Raw genomic sequence first — 15,998 nt, 5'->3', positions numbered from 1 at the left:
AGTGAAATAGGAGTATTGATGTTTTGTAATTATAATACAAGTGTAAGTAGAAAGAATTCTGACAGAAGACACATGCATTGCACATACATATAATTCTATTAATTCATTGACCAATGCAAAGTGAAGCAGCATGCAGCATACCCTTTTCAGAGCTTTTACACAGACAGGATCTCTCTCTATACTGGTATGATATTTTGTTTATCGTACAAAAACTCAGTCAAGAAAGTTTTCTGTCACTTGAATTTTTATTGTCTAATTATGAGCTTTACAAATGCAAACAAGCACATAATGTTAAAACAATTTAACAAATTTATCATGAACCTCGACTATTCACTTATTTGTTTAAAGCTAGCATTGGAAAGGAAGTTACTACGGTAGTTATCATCTGTTCTGAACAGGAGGCATGCATGAAAGATGGAGTATATTTGCATCAGGGGTGCTATATTTGTAATCAAACAAACAAACACTTCACTGAAACACTATGTACGTAAAGATACTTTTTGGCAAATAGTATGTTTGCTGCAAAATTTTGGTTAACTTACTTCATCTATGGATAACCAATATTCATCATGTTCTACTGTTTAAAAACAATATATTAGCATGCTACAGTCCCCATTGTGTTTTTTATTCCAAAATACACTAGACAGTGGTGCCGGATTATTAGATATGCCAGACTATCAGCAGGTACTATAAAATGGTTATATATATACTTTATACAGTATATACCGTATATAAACTGTTTTTAACCTTTTTTATTGTACATATTGTATGCAGTATACTGTAATGTTTTAATTTTTTTAACCCTTTTTTACCCTTTTCACTCATTTCAGCTGCTGCCTTGTGACTCGTTTTTTGCCAAAGCTCACTCACTAGGCTCTTGCCATTTTGATGCTGGACTATCGGGAGTGCCATACGATTGGATGCCGTACGATTGGAGTTTTACTGTACTACAGTGAGTATTTTTACATCTGTTGCACACAGAGCAGCATAGCATGCCTACATCCATTTCCATATCTCCTCTCCCTCTGAGCCCTTGCTTGCCTTGGTGCTCTAGAATTGCTTCCACAAGCACTTTTCATTGAAGAGGTCATTTTTAATGAGGATTTTATTAGAAGATCAGGGTTTTGCACTTCTATTCTCTCACTTTTCTGAATATCTGCTTGTGCTGATACTAGGGTCCTGGGAATGGCTACCAGGCACATGCCATTCAGCTCTAGAGTGTACTGATTTGGAGAGCAAAACACATGACTTACTTACAAGTGTCTGGAGGGACAACCAATATTAAAAGATACTTTTCTAGTGAAAGGGAAAGACAAATTAAAACCAAAGGCAACTCTCTAATGCAGTTTGGAAAAGGCAATTTTATTAATTACTCTTCCAGGATTAGGTATGGGAGAAGACTATAACATTAAAAGGAGAAATTGCTACAGACCTAAGGGATAAATAAACATCCCAATCACGCCATGTTTATGGACATGACCTTCATCCAGTAACATACAATAAAGAGTGCTAAAGGCTCCCTGGAACATCTATCCCCTACTGCAGTGCTTCTCAACCAGGGTAAGCAAAAGTCTACCAAAAGGCATGCAACTCATCAAGATAAGTGTTTTTCAGCTTTGAGATTGCAGCCCTCAAGGACCCACGGGATGGGTTTAGAGCAATTGCAAATGCAGGGCCAACATTAGGGGGATGCAAGCAAGGCAATGGCCCATGGTCCCATTCCACAGGGTGTGCCACAAAGCGAAGTTACATGCTTCAGCCCCAATGCCCAGGACTTGGACTTTAGACAAGGCTCACAAGTGAAAAACAGGCTCAAGTATCACATTGAAATGTAAGTACAATATTTATATTCCAATCAATATAAAAATGAAAAAGTCAGCAATTTTTCAGTAATAGTGTATTGCAACACTTCTGTATTTTATGTCTAATTTTATCAACAGGTAGTTTTTAAAAGGAGGTGAAATTTAGGGTATGCAAGACAAATCAGATCCTGAAAGGGGAACAGCAGTCCGGAAACGTTAAGAAACACTATCCTACTGACTCCATTGCATGCACACATTGGTATTCTTCATTCTTAACCTAAGTTTTATTTCTCAAAAATAAGCTATGTCAGAAGTTTTAGTACAATACTCTGGCTTCAAGGGATGTCAGTATATGCTGAAGCATTTAGTTGAATAAGCATGTGATTGTACATTTTTATAGTTAAATGCATACTTAAGTGTTATTGACAATGGAAGGAGGGTAAATGGAAGTTGGAACTAAATCATATCATGACTATATGAGCCTCTATATAAGCATCTGTTTTCAAACTGGGGCTCCAAAATGCATTCTGATCCCATTTTAATGGAGTTGGCAGGGTTCGCTTATACTTGAAACCCAGGGCTGCCAAAGCCTTAGATAGTGAGACTCAGGATATAGCCCCCCCAGTTTGGAGCTGAATCTCTTGGACTTCAGCTTCTGCAGCTCCCTCCCACCTGGAGCAGTGGGGCTCAGGCTTTGACCCCCTCTTCTGGATCATAAAGCAACTGTTGCTGTCAGAAGGGAATTGTGGTACAATGCAATTTGAGAACCCCTGCTCTACTATATGTGTGATAATAAGCAGACAGTATTGTAGCAATGCAAATAGCATTTGATAGTGTGGGAAAACATATTTTAACCAAACAGCAGGACTAATTCCTGTCACATTTTATTATGATGACACCATATTACTATTTGGAGACAGAGTGATGGGATAAAACATGGCAGTTCACTTAGCTCTCCATTAAGTTTGAACATAGGAAGTGGTCAGCTGCTTTCAGGAACAATCAGTAAAGTGGAATTGAATTTCTGTAAAGAAAAGAAATAATACTGCCAACACAATCTCATTATGTAGATAAAGGAATTGTATTAAAGCATTAAAAGCTGCACATATTAAATACTGAAAAGTTTTCCAAATCTCAGCTTAACAAGTTCTCCCTAAGGGTGCAGAATCAAGGCTATTTCACAATGAACCCCACTCAAATCATTGCTTAGCTGCTTATCTAATAACCATCACTCTATCTAAATACAAATAGCAAAAATTAAGTTAAATTCATGTCCAAGGTCTGATTGAAGCTGGAAAATGCAAGGATATTCACAGATGAGACTGTTCTGACCTTAATTCAACTCTTTGTGCACAAGAAAGGACCAAAGAACTCCCAAGTAGTTTGAAATTTTATATTCCATACTGACTGCAGATTGGCATGTTATAAGCAGTTGCCATTATTCAGAATTTCCTACTTTTTTAAAAATCAGTGTTATGAGGTTTTCTTCCTTTTCATTATTTTTAAATAAACAGAAGTGAAAGTGACAAAGAAACAACACCAGCTTAAAACTGTTCTCATCTTGCCCATGAACCTGGTGCATCAGCTGCTGAAAGATTTATTTTCTTTTACTGATGTTGAAAAAATTGAGAACTAATGTAGTGTCAACTTTTAGCTCCAGTTTTGTGCAAGTTTGTTACTCAACACATTCATCTATTTCCTGAGAGTTTGTGCATTGAAAGCATATACATCATGCACAGTTAAAAGTTTATTTTCCTCTCTATCACATAGAATTGGCCAGAGCTAAGTGCTTTTGAAAATACCTACCTTAGAGCAATACTCTTGAATTTGTGCACTGAGCACAAGTGGGAAGAAAGCTAGTCTAGTCAGTTATACGCTCTCAAACATACTTTCTAAAACAGAGTATGGAATGAACCAAGACGAAACAAAAAGATCTGGAGACAAAGATGCTACTTGTGTTTCTGCTCCCGTCCTTAAGAACAAAACAAAGCAAAGATCAGAGATGTTTCTGTTCTTTTAATATTAGGTCTGGTAATGGGTAACTGCTGCTTTCCCAGATACAGCACACACACTTAGAAACTCAGCAGTGCTTTTGCTATCTTTAACTTGGCTTGATCAGAAACAAAGGTCTGGGGATAGGACAAGGAGGGTGTGTCTAGGTTCCAGAGAGATAAAACAGGGAATACAGTCAACAAACCAATATGTCATGGCCAAAATAAAACAAAACGAACAAAACTACCCTCCACGTGGTCCACTTGTCTCCCTCCACAAATCAAAGTTGTATATGATCACTACTAACAAAACAAACAACAAAACCTGAAAAAGAATTATAGTGTACATCAGCATGCATTCTTAGGAAGGAACAATCAGTAGCACACATACAAAATGAGAAATGACTACTTAGGAAGGAGTACTGCAGAAAGGGATCTAGGAGTCATAGTGGGCCACAAACTAAATATGAGTCAACAGTGTGATATTGTTGGGGGGGGGGGGAAGTACAGACATCATTATGGGATGCTTTAACTAGAGTACTGCATCCAGTTATGGGTATCACGTTTCAGGAAAGATGTTGGCAAATTGGAAAAAATCCAGAGAAGAGCAATGAAAATGATCAAAGGTCTAGAAAACATGACCTATGAGGGAAGATTCATAGAATCATAGAATAGTAGGACTGGAAGGGACCTCGAGAAGTCATCAAGTCCAATCCCCTGGCCTCATGGCAGGACCAAATACTGTCTAGACCAGGGGTCCCCAACCTTTTCAGGTTGGCGGGCGCCAGGGGGCGTGGCCGTTCACCCGCCGGGCGCCAGGGGGCGGGGACACTTGCCCGCCCGGGGGCGGCCCCCCCCAGCCGCATGCCCGGGGGTGGGGCCCCCCCATAGCCATGGGGCTGGAGCCCCCCCCATAGCCGCGCACCCGAGGAAGGCGCCCCCTGGCAAGTGCCGCACGCCCGGGGCCGGCGCCCCCCCCCGTAAGCGCCACGCGCCCGGGGCCGGTGCTCCCCCCGTAAGCGCCACGGGGCCAAGGCCGGGGCCGGCAAGGGCATGCGCGGGGCGGAGCCAAGGCCGGCACCGGAGCTGCCAAGGGTACGCGCGGCGCCCCCGGGACCGGCCATGCGCCCGGGGCTGGCACCTGCCAGCCCAGATTGCTCCGCGGGCGCATGTAAAGACCCCGGCGGGCGCCATGGCGCCCGCGGGCACCGGGTTGGGGACCACGGGTCTAGACCATTCCTGATAGACATTTATCTAACCTACTCTTATATTGAAGGAATTTGGTTTGTTTAGTCTGGAAAAGAGAAGATTGAAAGGTGACATGATAGCAACGTTAAGTATCTAAAAGGTTGTTCCAAGGAAGAGGGAGAAAATTATTCTCCTTAAGGTCTGATGATAGGACAAGCAGCAATGGGCTTAAATTGCAGTAAGGGAAGTTTAAGTTGGACATTAGGACAAACTTCCTGTCAGGATGTTAAGCTCTAGAATAAATGGCCTAGGAAAGCTGTGGAATGTTGATCATCTGAGATTTTTAAGAGCAGATTAGACAAACACCTGTCTGGGATGTTTGTAGATGGTGCTTGATCCTGCCATGAATGCAGAGGCCTGGACTTGATGACTCTCAAGTTTCCTTCCAGGTACACAATTCTATGATTCTTTCTATACTAGGAGTTTTCTTGCTCCTTTTAATTTCACCCAATTTTTCTATAGTTAGGGAGAACAGTTATTGATAAGAGACTCTCACATTTGTGCAAAGATGAATGTTCTTTGGGTGATATAATATCAAGAGAGTTCTTTTACTATGGATCTTTAGTCAGCCTTTCTTTTTGATTTTTTTCAGCTTCACATCATTGCCTTTGAAGCTTCACTTGCACTGTTACACTTTGCCTCATCTGTTGCTTTTTAGCTGCAGTCAATATTGTTGGGTTTTGGCTTCACTTGGCTGGTTTTTAGATTCAATGACAGTGGCTTCATTCACATCACTACATTTTAGCACTGGGCACATCATTTACTGGGCACTCCACAGTGATGAGTGAAAATTCAATCATTTTGAATAGTGGATTCAGTGCTATCGCTGGCTTCCTATCACAGAATATTAGCTTCTGTCATGTTTCCCAGACCTGATTTCCAATATTATTTCCTAAGTCATCTTTTAAAAAAATATGCCAGAAAGGAGGATGTCCATTTATTAAAACAATTTTGTACAATATAATTTCCTTCTAGTACAATAGAATTGAAATTTTTGTTGACATTTATCTATCTCTTGGATAGTTTTCCATCTGACAAAAAGGAGATGACATCACAAGCTGTGTACATTTTCTTGTTTTTCCTTTATCTTCTTTACAGGGCATTTCAGAAATGTACCATTGACCTAATCCTGATAAAACATACTATGCTTAGCAATAGTTCTATGTTCCAATTTTCATAGTTTCAGATAGATATAACTCTGCATACTGTTTTGATTTTGTATCTTTTGGTGTAAAATCTGGTCTAATCTTTTTTTTTAATCTTTTCTAATTTAGAATGGTCTTAGTTGTACTTGTTTTTAAAGATCCTGGTACCCTTTTTTCCCCTGGACACAAACTGTACACAGCAACTGACAAGACATTGTATAGTAAGTATAGACAAAAATAACACTGAAAATTTCTAGAGAAGAAACAGCTTTATATAGGCAAGTTCATCTACAAAATCCAGGGGGACAAGGTGCCATTCAAATAGCAAGGGTTTGTATTTGAACAGACATCCCACAATTAGGATGTCAGGTACAAAAATATCTAGATTAGACAACTAATATGGACGAACTTTCACAAATGCCCTAGAGTGTACAGAAATCATGAACCATATTAATAATGAGCTTTAGCTAGTTTCTCTTCTCATACTCTAATAGATAATGCCATAACTATTAATTTCACCCAATCGTCTCAAGAGCAGAACTTGATCTGTCAGAGGATTGGTAATACAATATATATCATCTACTTACTGGTGGCTTGCAGCTTCAAAGTCAGCCCAGATAAGTAGTGACTGAAAAAAAGTCACTAGGAGCAGAATACACAAACCCCAGACTGAGGCAGTTTTGGCTCCATTGCGATCCACAAAACTCCTTCCAAACCCTTTGGCTAGGTTTGCACAAGAAATATGCAAATGAGCATGGAATATCACCGAGCCTCATTTGCATAATTAATGAGCGGCCACTTTTTGTGCGAAACCCCCCACTTGTGCAAGAGCCATTTTTCCACTTTTTTCCAGAAAATCGGCTCTTGCGCAAGAGGGAGTTTTGAGCAAGAAGGAGCCATGTACAAAAGCCTCTTGCACAAAAAGTGGCTGCTCATTAATTATGCAAATGAGGCTCACCGATATTCCATGCTTAGCCTCATATGCATATTTCTTGTTCAAAACCAGAGCAGTGTAGACATAGCTTTTATGTGTCTAATCTCACTTGGTACCTATGTTTTTCACAGTAAAGTTTCCCTGGGAAGTTATACTTGGGCGTCTGGGCATGCCCACTGCTGCCTCACTCTAGGCATCTAGAAGCCTAGCTCTCCACTATGTCCCAGATCAATCAATGAACCAGAGACGCAAAGGCATTTGTTTGCATAAATCACATGTGGGCTCAGATCTAATATGGTCAGAAGTTGCCTACTGGACCAGACTCATTTCAAAATTAGGCTGTGGAGGGGAAGCTCTGCTGTCTATCTTATAATTTGTAGCCCAGTGTATGGGACTTTCTGGGATGTGGGCGATTTATGTTCAATTCTCCACAGTCATTTGTACACTCTCTATTCTACAGTGACTGTTTAAGTATTTATTAAAAGGGAAGAACAATCTGTGGTCCAGCAGCTAAGATGCTGAAATGGAAGGTGACAGTCTGTATGTCCAGTCCCCCTGTTCTAACCACTCTTTATTATCTATCTACTGTTCAAACAGAGACTCTGCGGGCATGTCTAGACTATGGGCGACTTCTGAAAGAAGGTATGCAAATTCATCTCAAATTTGCATATCTTCCGTTATTTTTCTGGAAGAGGCTTTTCTGATATTTGGCCTATCTTGCACAGGGCCAAATATCAGAACCCCCCCCTTTCAAAAGCCCCCTGTAAGCCTCCTTTTAGGAGGAATAAGGGAGCTGCACAATAGAATATTCCATAGCTCAATGATTATTGCACTCTCTTAAGACGTAAGAAAACCGCATTTGAGCCCTTTCTCCCTCTCAGACAGAGGTATGGTTTGAGCCTGCATCTTCCACATTACAGGTGAGTGGGCTAATCCTGGGGCTATGAACTGGGACCAATACCACTACTATACTCTCTTCCACTCAGTATTGTGTAAGGAAGGTGTCTAGCCCACTCCTTCAAATAGCATCATAGGCAGCTAAGTTGCCCACCGGTAGGTGGCAGGTTCCTATTCATGGATTGCTATGGATTGCCTATGCGGATATGGACACCTCCCTGCAATCTGGATTTATGTACCTGCCTCTGAAGGAGGGCTTGGGCTTATCATATCCCCCTCTTCTTGGCATCTGTCAGGAGACTGGATTATAGGTAGCCATGCCTAATGATCAGAGCAGAAGTCATGCACAGTGGTCAGAAACTAAATGCTAGAGCCTAAGGCCAGAGCTGAGTCAGAGTTAGGATCAGAGCCAAAGCTCAGAACCAAAGTTAGAATCCAAATTCAGGAGCCAAGGGTTCAGACAAAGTCAGAGTCATGCTGTCTAAAGTGGCTCACGAAAGGAGTGCCTAGGTCAGGGCAGATTGCCAACATCCCAAACTGGTGGCATGTTCTGTAATTAGACTTCACTAAGCCAGAACCATATGTGAATTCCTGGATCACTATAACAGTCTGAGCATGAAGTCACAGACAGTTCTTAGACTCATCAGGGTATCTTGCCACCCAGCCCACGCGGATTTATGATAAATGGTCACTTATCAAAAAATCAAATATTTCAAATCCCAAGTGACCAATAATTCATCCAGTCCAGTTGCATTCTAGATCTCCCACCAAAGACAATGCTAATAGCTAATTCTATAGTAAACCAACAATAGGTTTATTGGCCAAGAAAAGGAAATGAAAGTAACTGAGCAGTTAAAATGTATGATCAGGTGAGTCAGAATCTATGGCAGCAGAAATGTAATAAACTGCCAGCTTCCCAAAAGTCCCCAAAATGTCTCAGAGGATCTCTACTTTCCATCCAGTATTCTTCCCTGTAAGAGGCCAAACAGCCTAGAAGTCCAGGATTTTTCCATGGGTCCATCTTCCCAAAGAAAACAAGATGAGAGGGTGACAATCCATGTGGACTTTTTTTATTGGTGGAGAGAAAGGAGTGCATTTAGAGTCTTTCATCTCTGCTCAGCACAATGACTTTTTGCCTTCAAATGCACATGAATTATTACTTTCTTGCTAAAGTTCTTCATTGGCATTAAACAAGGCTTATTTTTGGGTTGATGGTTTACTTAATTATAGGAGTATGTATCATGTAAATGCTTGTTATTAGATTATAACAGAGAAGTGAAAACAATGCATGTAACATCATAGTTTTAATTAAGTTTAAACATCAAGTACATTCATATATAATTAACAAGCACTCTGTAGTAATATACAAGTTGATAGTCCTTGACATGAACTGACACTTGGTCTGTGAGTTTTACAGTCAGACAAGGAATCAAGGCTGAAGGTTAGAACCATTCAAGACAGAATTATCTTCTAGAACTGGTTTCTGTACATCAGAGGTCTCCAAACTTCTTACAAGGAAGATCCGTTTTTAAATGTCAGGGAAAGCCCAGGATCTTCCCCATCCTTTCCCTGAGGCTCCACCCACTCCATTCTCCCCCTTCCCATCACTTGTCCCAAGCCCTTATTCACTTTCACTGGGATGAGACAGGTGTGGGCTCTGGGGCAAGAAAAGTATTTGGGTGTGGGAAAGGGTGAGAGGTGCAAGTTGTGGGAGGGTAGTTGGGTGCAGGATGGGGTGGAGAAGGGGATGTTGGTTCAGAGAGGGGGCTGTAGGCTGGTGGGGGTCAGGGTCGAGTGGGAGGCTGCGGTGCTGAACAAGCCTCAGGCAATGGAGAAAATCCCTGAATGCTTGCGGGCAGCAGGGCTTTGCATTTCTCTCCTTAGTGCAGAGGTTGGCAACCTTTTCAAACCAAAGAGCCAAACTACATAAAAAACCAGGACAAGTGGTCAACAAAGAGCTGTAAAAGAATGCCCATTTGCATGACTGAAAATATATAACTTAATATTATTGATGTGATGATTAATAATAGCATAAATGAAACATTGCATTCACAGACTTTATTTAAAGGGACTTCTGCTGCTGTATCTTTTCACACATTTCTTTGAAGTTTACGTCGTAACCGGTCAAATCCAGCTTCATACATGTATTCAGGCTGTCTTCTGCCAATCTTATGGCCGGAAGTAGTGCCGGCAGGGCATCAGATTAGGACTTAGAGCGTGGAGCTGCTGTGTCAGGCTAGCCGAGGGCTGTGCTTAAAGGGACCCGACCCCCCACCCCGGACAGACAGTTCTCAGGGTTCCCCACTCGCTTGTCTAACTCGATGAGGGACAGCGAAGAAGTCCTGGCATGGAGTGCCCTCAATGCCCATACTCGGCACTTCACAGCACTCAGCCATCAGCCCGGCTTCACTTGCCGCAGGCTGCCATCCAGGGGTGGGGTCAATCGGGGGGGCTGCAGGATCAAGGAGAGCTTCTACCCCGAGGAGCCCGCAGAGCCACCCCAGTCCTCCCCATCGGGGGCTCGTACCCCATTCCTCCCTCACCTCCTTCCATTTACCCGTCCTTAGCCCCCCTTCCTGATGTACAAAATAAAGGACATGTGTGTTCAAAAATAGAAATTTCCACTACATGCATCTGATGAAGTGGGTCTGCCCACGAAAGCTTATGCTCCTACACTTCAGTTAGTCTATAAGGTGCCACAGGACTCCTCGTCGCTTTTGCAGATTCAGACTAACACGGCTACCCCTCTGATACTTGACAAAAATAGAAACTCTCTTTATTGAACAAAACTCGGGGAGACTGGGAAAAGGAGAGAGAGGGGAAGAGAGAGGGTGGGAGAGGGGAGGAGGAAACCTGGGAGGAGGGAGCTGGAAGGGGGAAGAAGGAGGAGGGGAAGTATCAAACTATGGTAAGCCATATCTTCAGTACTGTGTACAGATGTGATCTCCTCACCCCAGAAAAGATATTTTGGCCTTGGAAAAGGTTCAGAAAAGGGCAACTAAAATGATCATGGGTTTGGAACAGGTCCCATATGAAGAGAGACTAAAGAGACTGGGACTTTTCAGCTTAGAAAAGAGGAGACCGAGGGTGCATATGATAGAGGTTTATAAAAGCATGAGTGGTGTGAAGAGGGTGCAACTAGTCAACCTGTGGAACTCCTTGCTGCAGGAAGCTGTGAAGGCTAGAACTATAACAGAATTTAAAGAGAAGTTAGATAAATTCATGGAGGCTGGGTCCATGGAGTGCTATTAGCCATGGGATAGAAATGGTGTCCCTGGCCTCTGTTTTGGAAGGCTGGAGATGGATGGCATGAGACAAATAGCTTGGTCATTGTCTTTGGTCCATCCCCTCCGGGGTAGCTGGTGCTGGCTGCTGTCAGCAGACAGGCTACTGGGCTAGATGGACCTTTGGTCTGACCCAGTACGGCCGTTCTAAGCTCAGGGCTCAGGGTCGGGTGTGTCACTGGACCACCTTGATTTTCATGCACACCTGCTCCTGGATGGCCAGGCTGGAAGCTATCCTGCCCTAGACGGCCACTTTCCTGTACCTAGTGCGGAGGTCGTGGATGTTGGAGGCTTCCCCCCAAACCTCGATGAGGTCCACGATGTCCGCAGTAGACCAGGCGGGCACCCGCCTCTTGCGGCCCCAGGCAGGCTCCCGAGAGGCGGAGGGCTGGGTGGCAGCGGGTAGCTGGCTCGTGCCATGCCAGGTGCAGGGTCTGCTGGCTGGGTGCTGGTAGCCAGACTGTACCCCTTTAAGGGCTCCGGGGCTGGGAGGAGGGAAGACGAGTTTCCCTGGTGGTGCCCAGAGTGGCCACCAGGGCAAGCTGGGGAGGGCTAGCCTCCCACTAGTTCAAATTAAGTGGCTACACAGCCCTTAATTCGAACTACTTAATTCGAACTAGGCGTTAGTCCTCGTAGAATGAGGTTTACCTAGTTCGAATTAAGTGCTCCGCTAGTTCGAATTAAGTTCAAACTAGCTGTTTGCCTGTGTAGCGCCTATGAAAGTTAATTCGAACTAATGGCTGTTAGTTCAAATTAACTTTGTAGTGTAGACATACCATCACTGATGTAGCCTCCAACTGAGACACCTCGCTCTACTGGTGGGGGAAAGGGCCAGTAGGACTGAGGTTCAAGGCCTCAGGCCAGATTAACTCTTCAGGGGTTCCAGAGTTAGTGGATTTTGTGGGTATCCTTGTGCTCTGGTGTGGGGTCAAAAATGAGGGTTCCAGTGTGTGGGACAGAGCTGCCAGTGTGGGATGGGGGTGAAGAATCTGGGTAGGAGACATGGTGCCGGAGCAAGCTAGGGGTAAGTGCTTGGCCAGGAGGGAGGGGGCAGGAGCAGGGTGCTGGCAAGTGTCTAGTCAGGGAACAAGGGGCAGGAGCATGTGGATCTTTGTCCAGGAAAGAAGGGGCAGGAGCAGCTCAGTTGATATCTGGGGGGGTCTCCAGGAACGAGTCTCTCTCGGGCAGGATCTGCAAGCAGTGCAGGAAGGAGCATGTGCTGCTTCTTTAAGAAATCCAGCTGCTCCCCATCCTCAAATTCCGGATCCTCTGCCACCATCTTAGCACCCACCCTAGGCCCTGCATGCTCAATGTATCACCACCACACCAAGCGCATCTGGATGAACTCTCACTGGTGATCACCAGGTAAGGGGAGGTTACGTAGCTCCCATGTCTTGCCTCCCCGGAGCACGGGGGAAGGAAGGGAGGATACGGAAGCAGACGCGCTGCTGTGGGGAGGGGCTCCCCAATACAGGAAGTTGGCACTAGCTCCAATTTTGTGAGGGGTGGGAGGCTGTAGCATCAGCATGGGTTCCATGTTGCAGGGGGCAAGGGGAATGAAGGGAGACTGAGCTCAAGCTGCGAGCCATATTTGGCTTCTGAGCCATAAATTGCTGGATGCTTTGTTAAAGCACTGGCTGCTAGTGCAAAACAAAGGAGGAAAGGGGAAAATGTGGGACTGAGAGAGATTGACTGTCAGTGCCTCCACGATCGACCAGTCAATTGCGATTGATTGGTTAGGGATAGCTGCTGTAGGTCAAGGGTGAGACATATTGACAAAGAAAGACTGGGGCAAATCCTGGACCCACTTTATCAATAGCAAACTTCTCATTGATTTTAATGGGACCAAGATTTCATCCTAGATTGATGCTTCCCATTCCACGTTGCACCTTGTGTATAGAAGAATTCAATTTCTAGGAAGATTCCGAAATGTCCCTTAATCCTCTTGCAACCAGGTATAAAGGGACGTCAAAATATCACGCATGTTATTTCGAAAGCTATTTCAAAATAATGGTTGTGCTGTCAAGATGCGGAAAACTCTATTTCAGGATACCGGAAGTATCTCAAAATAGTGCTGCAGTCTAGATGCACCCTTGGTGGTGGACAGGAGAAAACAGCAGACCTGCTATTTCATTAGAGAAGGCAGAATCTCTTCCCACAACAACTGCCAAAGGCCCCTTCCTAAGGGGAGGCAGGGCCTGCTACAGGGCAACTTTTTATGAGTTTTGTTAATTCCTCTTTATTTCATTTGGTATACCCAGCATGGGGAAGCCCTAGGACTTATCTAGTTCAGAATGGTTGGCCATATAGCAGAAGGCACTTGCTGTGTGAGAGGAGGAAAACTACTACACTACCTGCAAACACCAGGTGAGCAGACACCTCATCATGTTGCCTAAACCCAGACAGCAATTTTAGGCCAGTTATGAGTGTTTGGTGGTTGTGATAGTGTTTGGTGGTGGTCCTGACAGCATTAGGAGCCCTGGCTGTCAGATCAATTATAGCCCTCAAAGAGACCTGAGTTGAATTCTGGTGGAGTGGGAGGGACTAGACTCCACTACCACCAACCTACCTGCAGGGAACAGGCCAGAATCCTGACTACAATGTGAGATTACCAACCAAATGACCCCTGAGCAAGGACAATCAGACTCATGATTTCAGGGATAATGAGTATTTTGCAGCTGTTATTGAATCCAGACTACTGTATATAGATTTAAGCAGACTAACTTTTGTCACCTAAGTTAGGAAGAATTAATTTCAATATACAAGTTCCTTTTTTAAATTCTGTCAACCTCATTTTAGGATAATTATTCATTATCTATTTTGGCCCCGCTGTGAGCAGGAGGTTGGACTAGATTACCTCCTGAAATCTCTTCCCTAATCTTCTGTGATCATTCTATCCACTGAAACAATATTCCATCTTTCATATGAATGAACTGAATAGAATCTTACAAAGGGGGACTTTAATTTGTCTTTGTGATGGGCATTAAGAAACTAATCAAGTCAAGACGTATGGGTCTGGCATAAAAACCAAGCAGTTGACATATTATCAGTCCCATGGTTTCTTCCAAGACTCTGTTTTATGATACTGAAGCAACAGTGAGCAATGATTCTAACCTTCAACTCATGCTATTCAACGAGCAGTCAATTGTGAATCACATCATCACCATTCCCCATGGATGATTCAACAGGCCTTGGGAAGGAGACATGGCTATGTTTTAAATCTATATCTATCTGATCCCTGTGAAAGATGTTTATTACTCCTGAAATTGATTAGTTTGAGTCTATGATTCTTGAGACTCCTAGGTTTCAATTTACATAGAAACAATCGTATACTGACATCCGTGACATATTTCAGTATTTACCAGACTTACTAAGTTCTAAGTGCCCTTCATGATTTCTGTGTTCACAGTGACTTATGCTGTTGAGAACTGTCTGTGCTCCATGATAACAATGGGTCATTTTAAGAAATGTAGAATTTGGGTATACAAATTTGGGTATACTCTAAACTATACTTTTTGTATGCACCTGGATATTTTGAGTGTGAAATATACCTTTAAGTGTGTCAAATTATTATCTATGACAGACTGACTGTTCTATTTAAAAAGAAAAGTTTTGCAAGTGAATTGACATGTTAAACTCTTTTGAGCCTTCAGTAATCTTTTACACACTAGTTTGGACACAGATAATTTACACCAACTGGCACTCTTGAGTTTGTCAGTCTTGAGGAAATTGTAAAGAAGCTAGTTTTCACAAGCTTCTAGTTCATTTATTTAGTATTATTAAAGGGTTACAACACTGAGGCTATGTCTAGACTGCAAAGCTCTACTAGCAGTTTTTTCGGAAGAGGCTTTTCTGAAATTTAGCCCGTCTATAATGGGCCAAATTTCAGGAAAAAAAACCTCTCTTTCAGAAGAACTCTTCTTCCTCATGGCATGAGGAAGACAGGAATTCTGAAAGAGCTCATCTGCTCTTCCACAAAAAAAAAGTGGAAGAGCAAACACATTTCCTGGACGTGGCAGAGATTTTTCGGGATACCTTGAATATCCCGAAACCTCCCCACAGACTATTCGTACCCTGAGTGATAACATCCAAGAAACAGGAAATGCTAAACAGAGAGCTCACAAAGTGACTCATTAGGGCTAGTTTAAACCAAATCAACCATCATATGGATTAACTACTCAAAACAAGCAACTAGTTTGATTGAACTCAAATAATTCTTATTAATCAATGTTGTGTTGCAAAAGACAATTTAACAGTTATCATCAGGCTTGGATGGCTCCACAAATATTGGATTTTATTCAGTACCTGCAAAGTAACTTGAATCTCCGAATGTTGTTCATTGTTTAAAATGTTGTTGTCACCTAGAAAACTAAAGGTTTTTTATTCTGAAGAAGTATATAATAAAGAAAGAGGCTCTTGCAATGCATTGCTGTGGATGATATACCTATTTCAGGGTGCATGAGATTTTTTTTGTAGTAATAGCAAACACTTTTAAGCATTAATATAATAATATGGATTTTCTAAAAAAAAATGCTAGAATCACTTTAAATAGAAGATTAAAATAATTTAGGCACTCTTATTGGATCTGTAAAGAGCAATGTTCATTTTACAATATTGTAAAGCTTAATGCTAATAAATGGTGAAAAGTAATTAGCTGATATTATTAATTATTCAATATTGTAAATATTGTATGTATT

General features: G+C 42.6%; 1 protein-coding gene across 1 annotated transcript in view; it reads right to left on the bottom strand.

Annotated features, from left to right (window-relative positions):
* The window catches only part of TUSC3 (tumor suppressor candidate 3), a 274,534-nt gene that overhangs the window by 19,666 nt on the left and 238,870 nt on the right, over positions 1–15,998 (bottom strand). The window lies entirely within an intron of this gene.

The sequence above is a fragment of the Pelodiscus sinensis genome, chromosome 4 (assembly GCF_052426305.1).
Source record: "Pelodiscus sinensis isolate ZL-2025 chromosome 4, ASM5242630v1, whole genome shotgun sequence".
Taxonomy (NCBI): Eukaryota; Metazoa; Chordata; order Testudines; family Trionychidae; genus Pelodiscus; species Pelodiscus sinensis.
This window is presented reverse-complemented; position numbering and strand designations above follow the sequence as displayed.